Raw genomic sequence first — 16,160 nt, forward strand, 5'->3', positions numbered from 1 at the left:
CTTCCCAGATACGTACGTACTCGTGGACGACGTCGAAGATCGTGCCAAGGACCGATCGTTTAATAGAACTCGACCGGAAACGAGCGGTGCATTAGAAAGCATTGTTACCGTTAGACGAACCACTTGTTGATCTTAAAGCGAATTCTAGGGTGCAACAGGCGGCTACCTGCTATTGTATTAGCAACTTTCTGCACCCGACCGCCGACTACCCAGAGGAACGCTAATTCTGACATCTCAGAGTAAGGTATTTGCATTGAAAAGTTGGTCAGAAATCTTCTCCTTTAAATTTGACAGTCATTCAAGTGCCCTCAAGTTTAGTCAAAGTTCTGGTTTAAGAATTTTACCAGTTGTCAAATACCACTTCAAAATTATTGATCTTGGAAAATTGTCAAAATTCATGTTTAATTTTAAGTGTATATTGTACGACATCATCTTTCCCTTTTTGTGTCATTAGAAAGCGTTTTGACCAAATTTTTTATGCAAATGTACTAGTGTGCTTCAATAAATTTTCCTGGATTTTCATTATTTTGACAAAGATCTTGTTTGATCAGTTTTCACCTCAGATTGAAAACAGAATAGAATTTTCGCCTGTCCAGTAAATAAATGTCTTGATTATTTATTTCTAAACGGTGCTTCGATTTCTTGGAATCAATATGATATTTTCGTACGTATTTGTTTTCCGTCAGGGGAAAATTTGGTGAAAAATCGAGGCGTACCGAGAACAAAGAACGAATAGACTTCTCAAGAATTTTCAACGATAACTTTACGTATTCTCGAGACGATTTTCTATCGTTTTCCTAGAGCTTTTGACTACTCGACGCTTTTTAATTATTTCCTTCACGAGTGGAAGCTTTTTTCAAACAGCACAAAGCGCGACGTTCTCCGAATTCCTCCGCGTGGAAAGACGCAGATGCACGTGGCGAGGGTTATTATTTTCGCGCCAAGCAATCGAATGGCGTCGCTGGTGATTCAGCTTTTTCCTTTGTCCGCGAGAAAAACACGCCGAAAATTGTGGGCGTCGTTTCAACGTCCGCACCGTCCAAATTCCCGTTTATATCGCGCATCTTCACGAGGCTTTCGCACGATTGCGAGAAACTCGACGTTGTATTCCGAATTAAACAATTGTTTCGGGAATTCTCTCATGCGTTGATGTTGTTTGATTTTTAAAAACAAAGGATCGTTCTGCGAAACAGCGATTTTTCCATTTACGTTTGAACAATTTTCGTGCACGTACGAAAATTCAATTTTTTCCTTTTTGTTTCGACGATGGATAGTTTTTTAACCCTTTTATTGTGGAGAGTTGAACGAAAAAACGCATGATGCAGATAGAAATTTTGCAACAATTGCACCCATACATAAGCTTGTAAATAATTATTCAAAGCTTGATTAATTTAATGATTCGGGGGTGGGCTATGATCCGAAGAAGGGTTAACTGATTTCTATCGAAAATCTAAAACGGAGCTAATGGAATATAAAAATAGAGCTAATTTCTCGGATATTCATAGACGCCAGTATGAACGAAAGTGATAAAATCGCGATCCATGGAACGCAAGAATCTCCCGATAACAGGAAAGCAGAACACGCGAAGAATTCATTTTACTCTACCTACCCAGAGACTTATATATTAAACCCTCTCTTTTCTTCTTCAAAACACCGACATAAAACAAATCCAACTTCTGTTCTCTTGTTGAAATAAAAAAAAAAAATAAAAATTCGTCTTCTAACGCGCCCCTATTGCAAACGAAACTTTGTTACTCTCGCGAGAGACAATTGTTTCCAAAATATAAAAGACACGCACAATGAAAGGTGAATTCACACGCGATGCACTATCGACGAGTTAAGGTGATCGAAGCGAGAATCGCGACGAAACTGAATAAAAAGAGTCGCGATCTCGCGGGATACTCGGAGACGGATCAGCGTGCTTCTGGAATCGGTTGGTCCAGGGTATACTGACACTTTTCGACGTCAGTAGGCAGACTTACGCTAGCGAGGCGCGAGTGCTATACTTAGACGGAGACCTTCGATTTCCGGCGGTTCGTTTTCGACGAAAGATCCACGCGAGAAGTCGGCGCGATAACGCTTCAGAATTTACGCCCGCGTGTGTACGTCAACGAACGGACGCGCGTGCAAAGATGGACGATTTTCCTAAACGTGTATCTGCTACGAAGACGAAAAACTTGATTACCCAAGAAAAGAGATAGATTTGTTTCCTGAACTCCCGAGAAGAGACAAAAGGGACCTTGATGTAAATATAACACCTTCGCAGACGTCTTTTATACATTTTTCTTCGTCCTTTCGTACGCGTCATTTCTAAATAAAGACCAAGTTTCTGAGATAAAAATAAAAAGAAGAGAGATCTGAATGAAACGGCTGTGAGTTCAGAATTCTCTGGATGGAGCGACGACGATGAATTTCAATTCTAATTATCCATTTTGCAGCTGTGAGTTGATTACCGCAACGACCGCCATTTAACGTCTATTTTATCGGTTGATTTGGATCGATGGAAATAAACCGATCGATATCGAACAACGAAAGTGGATCATCCGCGACTATTTTTCCGTGTCTGTAATTAGCGTTCTCGATTTAGAAGGCATTTCAGATCTTCCTTTGTCGCCTCGTGATCTATGATTTATTTATTACCCGTCGAACGATGCGGAGCTCGATAAATTTAGACGATGCAATTACATCGAATAATCGAAATTACCCTCGGACATCTAGCTGAGGAAATTTCAATAAAATTCACAGCGCGATCGTTTCTTTTATTTCATTCGGTCATCAGATTTTCAGCAGGGCTTTTCAAACCGCCGCCATGATCCCAGACAGCCGGGTAATGGATTATCGTTGATTAGAAATTATAAGTTAACCCGTTTATTGTAATTAAAGTTAAACCGTGGTTCGCAGCGACAGCGTGAATCGATATCAATTATGTTCAATCTGGCGGCACGCCAAGCACCGGGGCCAATATTAAAGGCTAATCCAGATGATCGGATACAGTTGCGCCAGGAAAATTTTAGAGAATTGCCTTCCCGGCAGGCTCGCTTTTCATCCGTGTGTACGACCAACTGGAAAAAACCATTATGATGCCGACGTCGAAATAGCCGCTCCGTAGACGACGATATCGAAATACTGCCATAACTTTTCGCTCCTATCGAAGTTTTTTTTCCCCCCCACAGCGAAGTCGTTTTCGTTTCTTCCCTATTAACGTTATCGTTTCTGCTTCTATAATACACGAAAAGAAAAAACAGGGGGGGTAAATAGGTATTTTCGTGGGTTGAAGACGTCGGGAGCCAGAGATATTAAACGCGCCTTATTTCATTTCGTCGACGTTCCATTTTCCAGTTTAACCTTTCCACCGATGGTACTTGGAATTTTCTTCGATTTCTTTTTTTTGTCTCGTCGCTGATACCCATGAAATATTGAATAACCATTTTCTGCGTTATCAGTATTGTTAAATGGAATATGAATAATTTCTAGCATTCAGCGAAATTAGAACTGGAAATCTCCTCGTCCAGAAATAGTGACACGCGCGATAAAGGATCGACGATCCGTGGTTCTACGCTCCTATTAGCGTCTAACATCGGCACGAAAGCCCGGGCTAAAGTTAGACGACGCGTTTCGGTTCTCCAGCGCTGCGTATTCTCAGGGTGGCCTCTCAGAATAGCCCGACAGAATGAAGCTTTTCTTATCGACTCGAGCTTTTCTCTGGTCGGCAAGACAGCTTTCTGCAAGAGAATTTACCAGGTGGCTAGGCTGTTTTAAGTCGACGAAACTCGGTCGGAGGCGAGCTTTCCAGGGTCGATAACAGGAAATTTTCTTACCAAGTGGTGGCACTCTTGATTTCACTTCAAAAATTGAAATATAAATATTAATTAAGTCCAACTCATTAAGAATCAGGCGCGAAAATAATTGTGTAATCTTCAGAAACAAGTTTGAAAGATAAAATCAAATGGCACTTTTCTGTAATTAACATTGCAATTTTATTTGATGACTTTTTAAAAAATATTTCATTAATCAATGTAATTTTATTTGCTGTTTTTAATCAAGCGTTCTCGCCTTGTTTTTCAATCAACGAATCAAATAAACACTATTGTTTCATTCGTTGCTCGAAAATGGAATTCGTCATCAATCGGTTGTACGCAAATGAACAGAATCGTTAAATCGAAACTGTTCATAATGCGGTTTCACGAGGGTGAAAAATTTATGAAAACGTCCAGTTGCATTTATCACGGCTTCACCACGATAATGGATGTGTTATTGACCGTAAAAGGGTAAACGCGGCATTCAATTCATTGTATCCTTTATTTTTGATCGTCGAAGCGGTTGTAATTTAAATCCCGCCACGATACGTTTATAAATTTGATTGACGGCACCGATGCGTTGTGTACCTTTTTCTGTTTCGCGAATATTACGCTTTTTCGACGTGTATCAGAATTAACTGAATTAACTTGGAAACAAATATACGAGTAAAGCATCGCGTTCCTTGCATCGATGCTCGAAGGTAGAAACCATTAATCGAGAATGGCTGCATCTGGCCGTTTCGATCGCGATTGCTTCGTCCATTATGATACGGTTAAATATTCCTGAGAGCGTGCGACCGCATGAAAGGCCATTGAAATGCCGAGAAATTGAAACGGCATTCGAACGGACGTCCAACACCTCTATTTAAACGGCACAAAACTATGTATATTTATCGGCATCCACGAGGTCCATTGTTCGTCCACGTCCGCTTTAACGGTCTGCCGATCGATTTTTCCCGTTGCAATAAAGAAGAAAACAAAAAAACAAGGGAAGAGGCAAAAAATGTTCTCCCAGCACCCCCGTATTTTGTATCCCTTTCGAGCTCTCTAATTGACAAATGCCCGACTGGATGTAACACCTACCAGGATAAATCTATATGAGTTTTTTCACTGTCAGTCCACAGCTGAAAGTTCTTTCGTCACTGACTCTACCCTCTACTCGGTTTCTTCTTCTCCAACACCGTCTCCCGGGCTTTCTTATCTTTCCTGATATTTTTTCCCTCGATTCATCCACCCTTCGCCCCATGGATTCCCCGAGTATCGTCTCTTTCATGGCATCCGTTGCGTGTCTCCTTTTAATGGTAGCTCGTGTTTTCTTCGCGTTTCCCGCGGCCCGATTCAACGATTGTTCAGCAACTTCCAGCGGTAGATAAGACGCCACCGTTCAACCCTTTAGCTAACTTTTATCACAGCGATTTTCATTATCTTTCTTGGAGAGTCGTTGGAAATTCTGGGGTTACTTGGTAATTTCTTCGCGGTTTCAAATGTGTCCTTCAATTTTGACTCGTTTCGATTTTCAACGAGCTTGCCAGCTAACGCGTCGAATCGCGTATTGCGACTTTCCTGACGATCAGCGAATTAGAGAAAGCATCGTGTCGCGAGTGTGTGAAATTGCGAGCACCCGTGTCGGAGGACAGGACCGAATGCTCATATTCGCGTGGCACGATCCGGCGTAATTGCGTTTAAAACTTTCCCCGGGGCTTCCTTTCGTTTCCATAAAAGATCTCGTCCGAACGATCGTTGTCGTCCTATCTACGGATCGCCGAAAACTTTCCTCTTCCCGGAGGTGTTTTCCCCGTCGAGATAAAGGGAACCGGCCCCGGCCAGTCCGTGAAACGGATAAATAGACCCGTGGTTTCCGCGGGACCAAGATAAACACCGTTTACTTGCCGTTTGTTTTTCCTCGACCGCGAAAATCCATCGAGTTTTCGGACGAGTAAGAAAGGCTTTCTTTCGACCGGCATTCAGGAAGTCCTTTTACCTCGTCGAGGAAACGGACCGATAAATAAGCGAATCGCTCGGGGCGGTGCATTATTATCGTGCTACGCTTGAAACGGAAACTGTTTCATTTCAGAAGGATACCGCGGTCTCTGAGAATGCTAGCTCGGACCTTCTCCGTTCTCGGCTCTATTAGAACACTGCGAAGCTACTCAATTTAACGAAAAATTTCGTATTATTTCGGACCGCTCCTTTTCACCGATCTTTCTTGTTCCCCCGAGCTAGTATTATTGTGGGATTTGCGAAAAATAGAAGGGAGAGATAGCGTGAGTCGAAGCAAGATCCTTTCTCTTCTCACGTATTAGATATGACGCTTTTCATCCCATACTCCGTTATCCTGCTCTATCCTCTTCAAACGTTCATTTGTCTTCGCTTTCCGCGCGTTCTCTTTCTTTTCCTATCGTCCTCGGATGGTATGTGATCGGTCACGATATGTCCCATTGCGAAGGAACCCCTAAATTGCAGGATCTACAAGAAATAAATGCCAGGGGCAGCGAGAATCAAATACAGATCCTCGGTTTACGCAATCGGTCACCTTATTCATTACACCACCTCCAGTTCCCTATCGTTTCTACTTTCACTACCTTGATCGTTGCTCCTGATCCCATATCATCCAGATGTTTATCCAAATATCGAGGAATAAAAGAGAAACACAGTGCTGAATTTCGGGAACGATGTGAAAGACTGCACTGACGGTAATTTGCGAGAAGTGCTTGTTCTTGGCACCGTTTGCTTTCGCTGCCGACTTGGAAAGCGATTTATCGGCTGCTAGCCGAGTGCGCTTTCCAACGAAAAGATCGAAAAGGCGGTGAGAGAAAAGAAAAATGTAGAGGGTTGAGAAGTAGGGTGTGCTTTAATTCGATCTTGGAAACACGTGGTCGAATATACGACGAACCTTTTCTCTTGCAGAAAAATGAATTTAAATATTGGTCAAGTACGTTTGCACCTGTGGTAGGTTATTATCAATATTAAATCATAAATTAATTATGATGTTCGAATAAACAGAATGAAATGATAATTTGAACAATATATAAATTTACCCTGTTTAGTTAATATTGTTCAATTATTATTCCATCGTTTATCTTACTTTTAGCTATTCCAGTCGATAGAAATTGTTCATAGAATCGTCCGTCGGTATGAATCATTTAGAAATGTTCTTGAGCGAACGACGTGGTTGCTCGGACGATAAAAATGAAATTTGACAAAGCGACCGCGTCGAAAACAATGGTCGAAATGCAACAGCGTTGATTTACGTCTCGAGCCAACAGTTTTTTCAACCCCTATAGTAGCCTCGATGTTTCAGCAACAAGAGCTTCCTCTTCTCTATTTCTTTTTCGCTATCCTTTTATTTATTTGGTAACGGAAGCAGGGCAATATTTTAAGTCACGTCTCGTCAGCGGACCAAAGTGACCGCGTTAATTTAAAAATTCCACCGCATAGCGTTTCTTCTCATCCCAAACACGCGTGCACCATACAGAAAACGCTAACGCAGCCTGCCGCAGCTGTTAACCATTTCGCTATGGTGAAACTGGTGCACCACTGTTGAATGGGGACTCCGTGTCAACGCGTGGACAGCGTCTGGTATTCTCAGTCAAATGAACGCCTCCTATTTCAATATGCGACTGCTGTATACTACTACAGTTATATGAAGTTTACTCTATAGCGTAGAGATCGTAGTTGTCTCCAGTGTATGAATAATGCCTCCTTGCAAGTCACTGCAGTCGCTTGTAGTCATGGAAGGGTTACGAAAATTTGTGAGCCAACTGTCTGACCGCAACGATCGCGAAACGAATTTAAGACTTCTTTGTCGCTGTTGTTTATCGCGCGGATAACTCTTTGTTGGCTCTTGGCAACGATTCAACGATGCCTGTTTATCCTTTTACACGGAGAACTGCGGATGAACGGGGGGTGAAAATCGTGTTCGTCACCAAGGCTTTGTTTGTTTAGCAAACTGAGGAATTTTTAAATCATTCCTGGTACGCAATTAAAATTCTTTTTAGACTTCCCTGAAATTCACCGATTTCCAGCAAAAATGTGTACATTCGTCGAGACACAAAGGCTATCTTTCAAACTCTCCGTGCAATTCATCGAACCGACACTGTGGTTGATTATTGGCAAAGAAAATTCAATAATTTATCACGTGACCCAGTTTTGCGCATTAACGAGGCTACCTTAATCGACAATGAAAGAAACGACGATCGGTAAATTAGAAACGCGATACAGAAAGCTCGTTACCGCTACGGAGGTCGTATTCTTTCTCCGGTTTCTCGATTTTCGCTAAATAGAACGCGCCTCGATCCTTGGATGTTCAATTACGGGAAGACGTGGCAATATTGACATCGTTGGATGTGGCGGTCGGTCGATGAGTTTCTAACAAAAGGCTATTATAACTTCCGCGTGTAATTTCCGCGAATATCGTCGTCGAGTTCGAACTCGAAATTTCAGACAATGGGGGAGAAAAGTTGCGGCCTGATATTCCGTGCCAGTATGCCGCCCTATATAGATCCTCCCTTCAAACCGTGCAATCAATAAGCTGATCCTTTCTGTTGCTCGGTCGCTTAAGATCGCGGTTAAACTCTCGTACGACTTGTGCGGAACGACGTTAAACATCGCGCTGATAAAACTCTATAAAACTAAGTTTCTCCATAGAGACAGCCGGTTCGCTGGCCGGATACGATCTGGAAACGTCAATTGATCCCTGTTACGGGCGACGAGCTAACTTCCGTCTGGTCCTCGAAAGACACGGACGCGGAATTTAATTAACGACACGAACCGTTCGAGGAGTCTATTAAAAATTTTTCCTGAAAGTTACAGTTCCGCGTACCTCTTGAAAAACTTTTTAAATGACTTTTTAATTGCTTTATATGACGGATAGTTAATTAATTTCGCAGTCGAACGGAGCCGTGAATACGGACGGTTTATCGAACGTTTTTAATTAATCCGGCAAGAATGAAAGCGCGACCGGAGTTTCCTCCGACGTTGTGCTCCACTGTTAACACGACGACTATCTTGTCGCCCATATTTGGACGGCGTTCGAGTTTCATAAGGTATTTCTAAATTGCAGATAACGAAATCGGCATCGATTCGTTGATTACGAGCCGAAGTCTTGGAAGGGTTGAAAGTTTCCCGGGAAGATATGCGTCGTTTCCGGGGATTTGTATTTGACTCGGGACCACATTATCTCGGGAGTTTTTCAATTAATTCAACGCCATTATGCGGTGTCTCTTTATTCAGCACGATAGAAATGGGTCGTAGGTTGGCGGCCGACAATACAGGACTGCCAGTATCAGAACTATGCCGAGTGAACAAAGAGATAATCGTCGTGCTTCGCATTGTTAATCTTAATTAACGCGCCAGCCTGGGATCAGGACACACAATATCGCAAGAAGCTGCAGCGATTTTATTCGAACGAAATTCTGAATTTAATTGGACGCGAAGCTGCCTTCGCCTCGTACGATGGAAACTTTTCTTTGAACGAGCCTCTCGGGGATGAAAAATGAAATCTTTTTTATTTCCAGCCTGGAACAATAAAGCATCGACAAAGCCGCCGTGGCTTCTCACGATTTTCCATGCCACGCCGTTGACCCTTTTGTTTTCAATCGATTCGTTGACCGCTTTTCTTCGCCCTCCACGAGAAATAAAATCCTCTGTCCATCCGCGATGTCGTCGATCCCGATCGAGGGCTCTTCATTCGGAAAATGATTAAAGGATTGTCGAAAAGTTTCTGAACCTTACAACATTTTTATGTTTGTAAGTATCATCGTCGAACCACTCGGAATCGTAGAACTTCATTTGATCGACACTTCATTTCGTTTTTTCTCCTTTTACTCTGCTCTTTCAGACGAATCACCTGCTGATAATTCGGTATCTTTTGAATACGATAGGAATGAGAGATGGGTACCGTTTCCTGGGTAGGAGATATCACAGGCTATTAGTAATATGCATCGTTTACGGTCCATTTAATTTTCAAGCACGAATACTCTTTTCATTAGGTTATACATTCAACGGCGGAATCTTAACGTTGTAATTTTCCTCCTTTATACGATTCCTCTTCATCTACCATCGTCGTTCATTTCCGCGTTCCACCTCGTCGAATGGTTGATATAGGTTTTTCATCGAGTTGCTTTCAAAGTCTAGTACCATCGAAAAAAAATGGAAATATCGTAGAAAAGCAGATTAGTAATGGTCTCGTTACAAGTAAAAAGGTCAGACCACGAATGGAAGTTCTCCAATTTACCTTTCGTTTAAAATAATTATCACGCGTGTAAGAGAACCAAATGGTAAATGCGTCTTACTACTAACGTCCGTTTTCCCTGTTACAATAAACGCGTTGAATTCTGTTCCCGGCTTTTCAGCCAGTACAATAATTTCCGCGCGGTTTCGGTGCTTTTAAAATTACCAACAACCAAATTGTGTCGCGGAACAATTCAGTGTAACATTCAGGAGAAGGTTGAAGTAAACGGGACCGTTTCAGCGTCTTATGGGATTGTTGGCCGGAAAGAAACGTTGCTTTAAAATGGAGAATTCGATGAAAGTGCCGTAGAAATAGCGAAGGGCTGGGTCGATTCTTCGGAAGAATCGTGTTAAGTGAAAGCGTGCTTTGTAGAAAACGACAGTCTATTATTCCGAGGCATTTTTATGAAAAACTCTGGTAGAGAACGAGCTGGCGCGAGTTTCAAAGAATAATGGGGGATGAATAAAAGCGGGGTCGTCTTCGTCCACCGTGAATACCCCCTTTATCGTGTCCGTAGAAAATACGAGACGGTTCGCGGAACAAATTCTCGTTGCCAGTTCACGTGAGAACAGATAGAGACATCCCCGAGGCCTTTCTCGTCACCTTTCTACCATCATTACATCACATTTTACATCACGGTTTTGCAAACCGTGACCCATGTTCGATACCGTAATTCCTCCACCTACTCCTCCTCTTCTTTATGCATCGTCATATCGATTTTGCACCTTTAACAGGATGAACAAGCTTCTTCGTGCAAGTTTCGTATTAGTTACCATGAAATTTTGCACCGACTGTCTTACAACGTTGCTGTAATTAGGGAGATTTGAAACCTGTCACCCTCGTAGTAACAAGTTTCCCTTAGCAAATTATTCGTACTTGAGAATTTGTTAAATTCTTTGGAAAATAAAAATACAAAAGCTACGTGAAATTTTGGGCATCGTCCCTCATGGAGAATTCTTCTTTCGTACGTTCCCGATACACCTCGAGTTTCGTGTGCTACGCGGTTAATCGCTTAATCCATTGTCCCAATCGACCAATTAACTCTCGTGCTAATTGGTGGCTCGCCGTGGTTTTAACGGAATAATGGAAGCGAATGAAACATGTCTCGGCGATACCGAAAGCTCGCTTTCTGAACGTTTCAACTGCGATTTGCATGAAGGGTGGAAAAAGCTTTTAAAGGTGGATCAGAAGAGGGTGGTTATATAAAACAATATTCACTGAACATTTTTTTCCTCCCTCTTAAATCCTCCGCCTTATCTTTACATAGAGATGGAGATTTATGACGCGCGCCATAAACGATGTTCTTGCTTTTTTCGCTGTCGGTTTAACCAGAATCTCTGGCTACCGATTCACCGTTTTTTATTTCATCGAAAACAAAAATTGCTTTCGGCGTCGTCGAAACGGAACGTTCCCTTTAACGATCCGCGCCATCATTAGTTGTATCGCGTTGTAACGGGGTGTTGCCGCGGGCCAATTCGTTATAGAGGAACCATGTCGCTTGTCCGCGATCGAGTTTCCGGTACGGTTCACTCGTAATAACGGATAATCGGCGAATTTACGAAAGCCACGGCCATTCCCATCTCCGCGATCGGTTTTGTATACCTTGATTGGCAGTCCGGATTTACTTGTTTCGAGTCCAATCAAAAACTTTCCCAAGTTTTCCTGATCCGATTGTTGCACATTTCATCAAGGCGATAATTCGTTTACAAAATTACAGTCCCCGACTTGAATTCTAATCGAGTTCACCGTAAAATTGGATCGTTAATCCTTGAAGTTCGAAAACGAAATTAAATGATTGAAAAGTTTGCGCCATCCTCTCGATAGCGGACCGAGCCGATCGATCCGTTTTCTCAAGACTGGATTCGAGTTTAACCGTGCATAGGACCCGTTTTAAATCGGTCAGTCGGTCGAAAATTGGATCATTCCCAGCGACAAGGGGCGAGCTGGAACAGCATTTAGCGCTTTAGTGCTTTTTTAACGCTTTACTCTTCGTTCGTTTCTTCCTCGCCTTTTTCCCACCTCTGTTACTCCGCTTTCCGACGGCTTTGCACGCGTGAGAACACCGTGGAGGGTTGCACCACTGAAAGGGTGCATCGTAGACTAACGAGGGTACAAAGTGCAGCTAGGCACGTAATAAATGTTGTATAAGAAAAAGGAGTTACTTTTCACGCGCGCCTCCGACGATGCAAAAAAATCCGGCTGCAAGAACGTCGTATTATCGGGGATAGAAATTTTCTTCCATTTACCTCCCTGTTTTTTAACGCCTGTCCTTTTTATTTCTGAATAATTCCATGAATGGAATAAAACGAAACACCTTGTGCGTCGAAAAACGAGTTACTGTTCGAAATAATGAAATTTTTAGTTAATTAACGATTCATTAGCATCCGGGGGTTCGAATCCAACATCGCATGTTACATTTTAATTATTGTACGCGATATTTGTTTTCATCGTTCGTTCCGTTTGTTCGTATTAATCCTTCGACAGAAAATTTCGAGAAAAATAACAGTGCGTCCTGTTTTTGCAAAATCGAAACAGTTACTTTTCATTCGTCACGAAGCGTATCGTAGTTAATTGAACAGCCCGGAGGATAAATATGAAAGAAGAAATGAAAATAAAGCAACGAATTGATAGGAGTAACAAAGTGTTCGTTACGCGAACAGCAGGGAGAATTCCCTGATGACATTGGAAAAAGATTGCGAGCATCGGAATGGCAGGCGATAAAGCTAATTAAACGTGTTTGTTAACAATCACTGCCGGGTAATTTGGCGATAAAACGGTGGGGAACAATCGTGCGATGAAATTGATGTAAAGCTACAAAGCGAAATTAAACGATACAAACGATCGGTAACCGTTTCAGTCACGCCACAGGAAAACATGAAAAGCGTATTTAACGTTCGCGCGAAACGAATGTGGGATAAAGAAAGTATTTTCAAGGGATCGACGCGAAAAACTGCCGTCCCTTTGCGATACTGAAATGTGACTATCCTTTGAGTATCTCCTTTCCATCGATTTGTTTCTCTTCCCTTGTTATTTCATCCTATAAACTTGACCGTTTTATAAGGTACAAGACGAGGTGGAAGGTTTGCTTTTTCAAAGTAACCATTCAGTTACATACGTACGCCGGCTTTGTCCCGTTTTTCTTTCTTCGGTCACGTCGATGCTTGTCAATGATTTGCATGTCGGGTTATACGAGCCTCGGCGAAGAGGTATAACCGTTTTCGAAGCTGCCTCGAATCCCGGTGAAATACAGTCCAAGTTTCCTTCGACGCATCGCGTTTGCAATTCAACTTCGCGGAGATTTACGATCCCCGAACACCGCGTTACTTATTTTCCACCTGTTTGCTCGATTCCGTTGTCCCTTTCGTTCGCTTCGATATTTTTCTATTAACGAGTTACCGTTGAGGATTACAGAAGATCATCAGAAAATAGATTTCACTGAATTCTAACGAAGATGGTATCCGTTTTATATTAAATTTCGAAGGCAGAAAGTAGAAGATTTAAATTGAAAAGTGCAGCGCGCAGTAGAAGTGCGCGTATATAGTCAGACGCAGTGAAATATCAATCATTAGGGAAACGGTGGGGTAATTTTTAAGTTTAAGCTCTCAAAAATTGCATTTTCTTTTTCTCGATTAATTTTTTGGAAAATTTGAAGCCCAGTCATGGGTAACTCTCGATTACATTAAATTTGTAGCGTCAATAATTGAGCACAACTATTCCAGGAAGCGTTGAAAAATCCGTCTCCTCTTAATTCCGCATTACCAACCGAGACCGCCGGCAACTACTTGAAAATAATTACTCTCTAACGAGCTTGCACTTAATAACGGCGTGTTTTCTAAGGGCAAAGTACTCTTACGACGGCCAAACAAGCGCGAGGAGAAGCAATTCCGAGCGGCCTTTTGATTTTCATTATCCAGCTTGAAAAAAAAAAAAAAAAAAACTGAACCCGTACCTCTGTTCACCAGACTGCAGCGGCTCATTTGAATTGTTAAACAACCGGCCTGAAGAATTCGTTTAATTATTACGAGATCTACGGCGATGAATACAACCCTCTTGCGCGTTCCCGTTCGATAACGAGAGGGTTAATATCTCTGACGGGAACGAACGATGAAAAGTTTTGAAATTGGGACGATTTCGAACGGCATAGTTGTTCGTTAAACGGAAGCGAGTCGAGAGATAAAATCAACACGTTCGCGAGGCACCCGGATTTCCTTGGAAAATAGAAAATTTACAGAGGAAAAACGAGGGTCTAGCTCGCGATCGGTATACGCGTCCATTTTCCCAGTGGCAGCGAACGTGTTAAACGTCGTTGGACGAAACACAAGAAAAGTCGTTTCGCGAGGGAAACGGAAGGTCCTTCTCGATGAAAAATGGATTTCCATTTGTACGAGTGCGTCACACGTGTCCAGCGTTGAACAGCGAATACAAGAAATCCATTTTTCTCTTGGCTCCGACTTTCGTTCGCTCGTGTCACGATCCATCTAATTTTTCTCGATCGAGTCTGTTTCTCTTTTTCTCCTTTTTTCTGCTTTTTGCTCCATCGAGGATGACGTTGAACAGAGATTTAAAGGACACAACGAGGGAGAACGTGACGTGGGGTTTGATCGATGTCATCGAGAGTTTATATCATCTTTTCGATGATAAATTTTACGTGCTCGTCCCTCGTGTAAGCTCGACCGATCCCTTGGATTAAACGAATCGTTACGTGACCGTAGATTTAATTGAACGATTCATTAGAGCCCGATGGGATCACGGTCAAGTATTCCACGCCTCTGTGTTTCGAATATATCGTACATTTCTCCGAGAACCTCTTCGTCCTGTCTCTCCAGGGTGTCGTTATTTTACGGAACATTTCTCCTTCAGCACGTAGCTGCTCGTTTCTGCGCCCTTCCATATCGATTCCAGCTTTTAAAATTGTTAAAAACCTGCTGAAGAAGAAGGTTCCTTCGCGGTAAAGATGCCGATTCCAAATTTCAACCTTTAATTATTTTCAAGCGAGTTCGTTGAACGATTTCTCACGAATAGGTTCGATTATCAATTCAGAATTTATTCTTATCAAAAGACTAATGGCTCTGATACGAACTGACCCGACCTGGTTACGGATAACGAATGATTAAATTCGGATTGTAGTTTCGTGTCATTCGGATGACGTTTGTTTTCTCGGGAATCTGAATTTATTTACCCTGTTATCTCCTATCCCGGATGCATTAGCCGGTGATATAAAATATCCAATGAAACAAACAACGAAAAATGACGACAGTTATTCGGTTTCTTTCGCCGTTTTTTCTCGTCGACTCGCGGCCGAAAAAGTCGGCCAACTCGAGGGACAGGTCCAGTTGTAACTCAGAATTTCCACTCGAGATATAGAACGAACGTAGCCCGCTGGAAACGGGCATTAATTAGTGGAACGAGACGCGTCACGTTTAACCGTGCTAATTTGCGGATAGCTCCGTGCTCCCTAAGCACGATTTTTCACGCATAGTTTTTTGCCAAGCTGCTCGTTTCAACGGAGACTTTCAAATTAAACGCTCACTCGAGCCACGTTTCTCATTTTTTCCTCTCTCGTTCTCTCTATATTTTTTTTTTACTCCACTTTCATCCGTTTCTTTTTCACTTCTTCTGTTCGAGCTTCGCTCTTCTGGATGACGAAACAAAATTTGCGCACACCCGTTTCTTTCATCCTTCGAAATTGCGGCTCGTCGATCCGCCGAGCGAACGGCTTCGTAAAGTGATTTTTCTCGTCCGCATTGGAGAACTTTTTTGCAAGAGCAACGCCTCCTCAAACCTCGACGTTTCCTTGGAAATTGCACTTTCGCGCGGCAACAACGTTTGAATGCGGCCCCGGTGAAAAGAAGTAATTAGAGTTATTTCGTTTGAGCGGGTCGGGATAGCGAGGTGCTTGAAGCGGCAGGGAGAAAAAAAATTAATTAGCTGCTCATTTTGACAGAATGGCCAGAGCCGATGGTAAATAAGGATGTCCTTAGCCGACTTCATCTTTGCTGGCCAATCCAATGCCTCTCTTGACGCTCTTTTTCTCCTTTTTAATTTTTTTAACTTTGCACTTTGAAGACGGAGAAACGAATCGAACGACCGTTTCGTTTTTTTCTCCCCTTGTGTTCAATGAAAAAGCCTTC

At 42.4% G+C, this 16,160-nt stretch overlaps 1 protein-coding gene across 6 annotated transcripts in view; it reads right to left on the reverse strand.

The window, feature by feature from the left end:
- LOC114872716 (RING finger protein nhl-1) overlaps positions 1 to 16,160 on the reverse strand; it is a 42,861-nt gene that overhangs the window by 22,930 nt on the left and 3,771 nt on the right. The window lies entirely within an intron of this gene.

The sequence above is a fragment of the Osmia bicornis genome, chromosome 14, assembly GCF_907164935.1.
Source record: "Osmia bicornis bicornis chromosome 14, iOsmBic2.1, whole genome shotgun sequence".
Classification (NCBI taxonomy): Eukaryota; Metazoa; Arthropoda; class Insecta; order Hymenoptera; family Megachilidae; genus Osmia; species Osmia bicornis.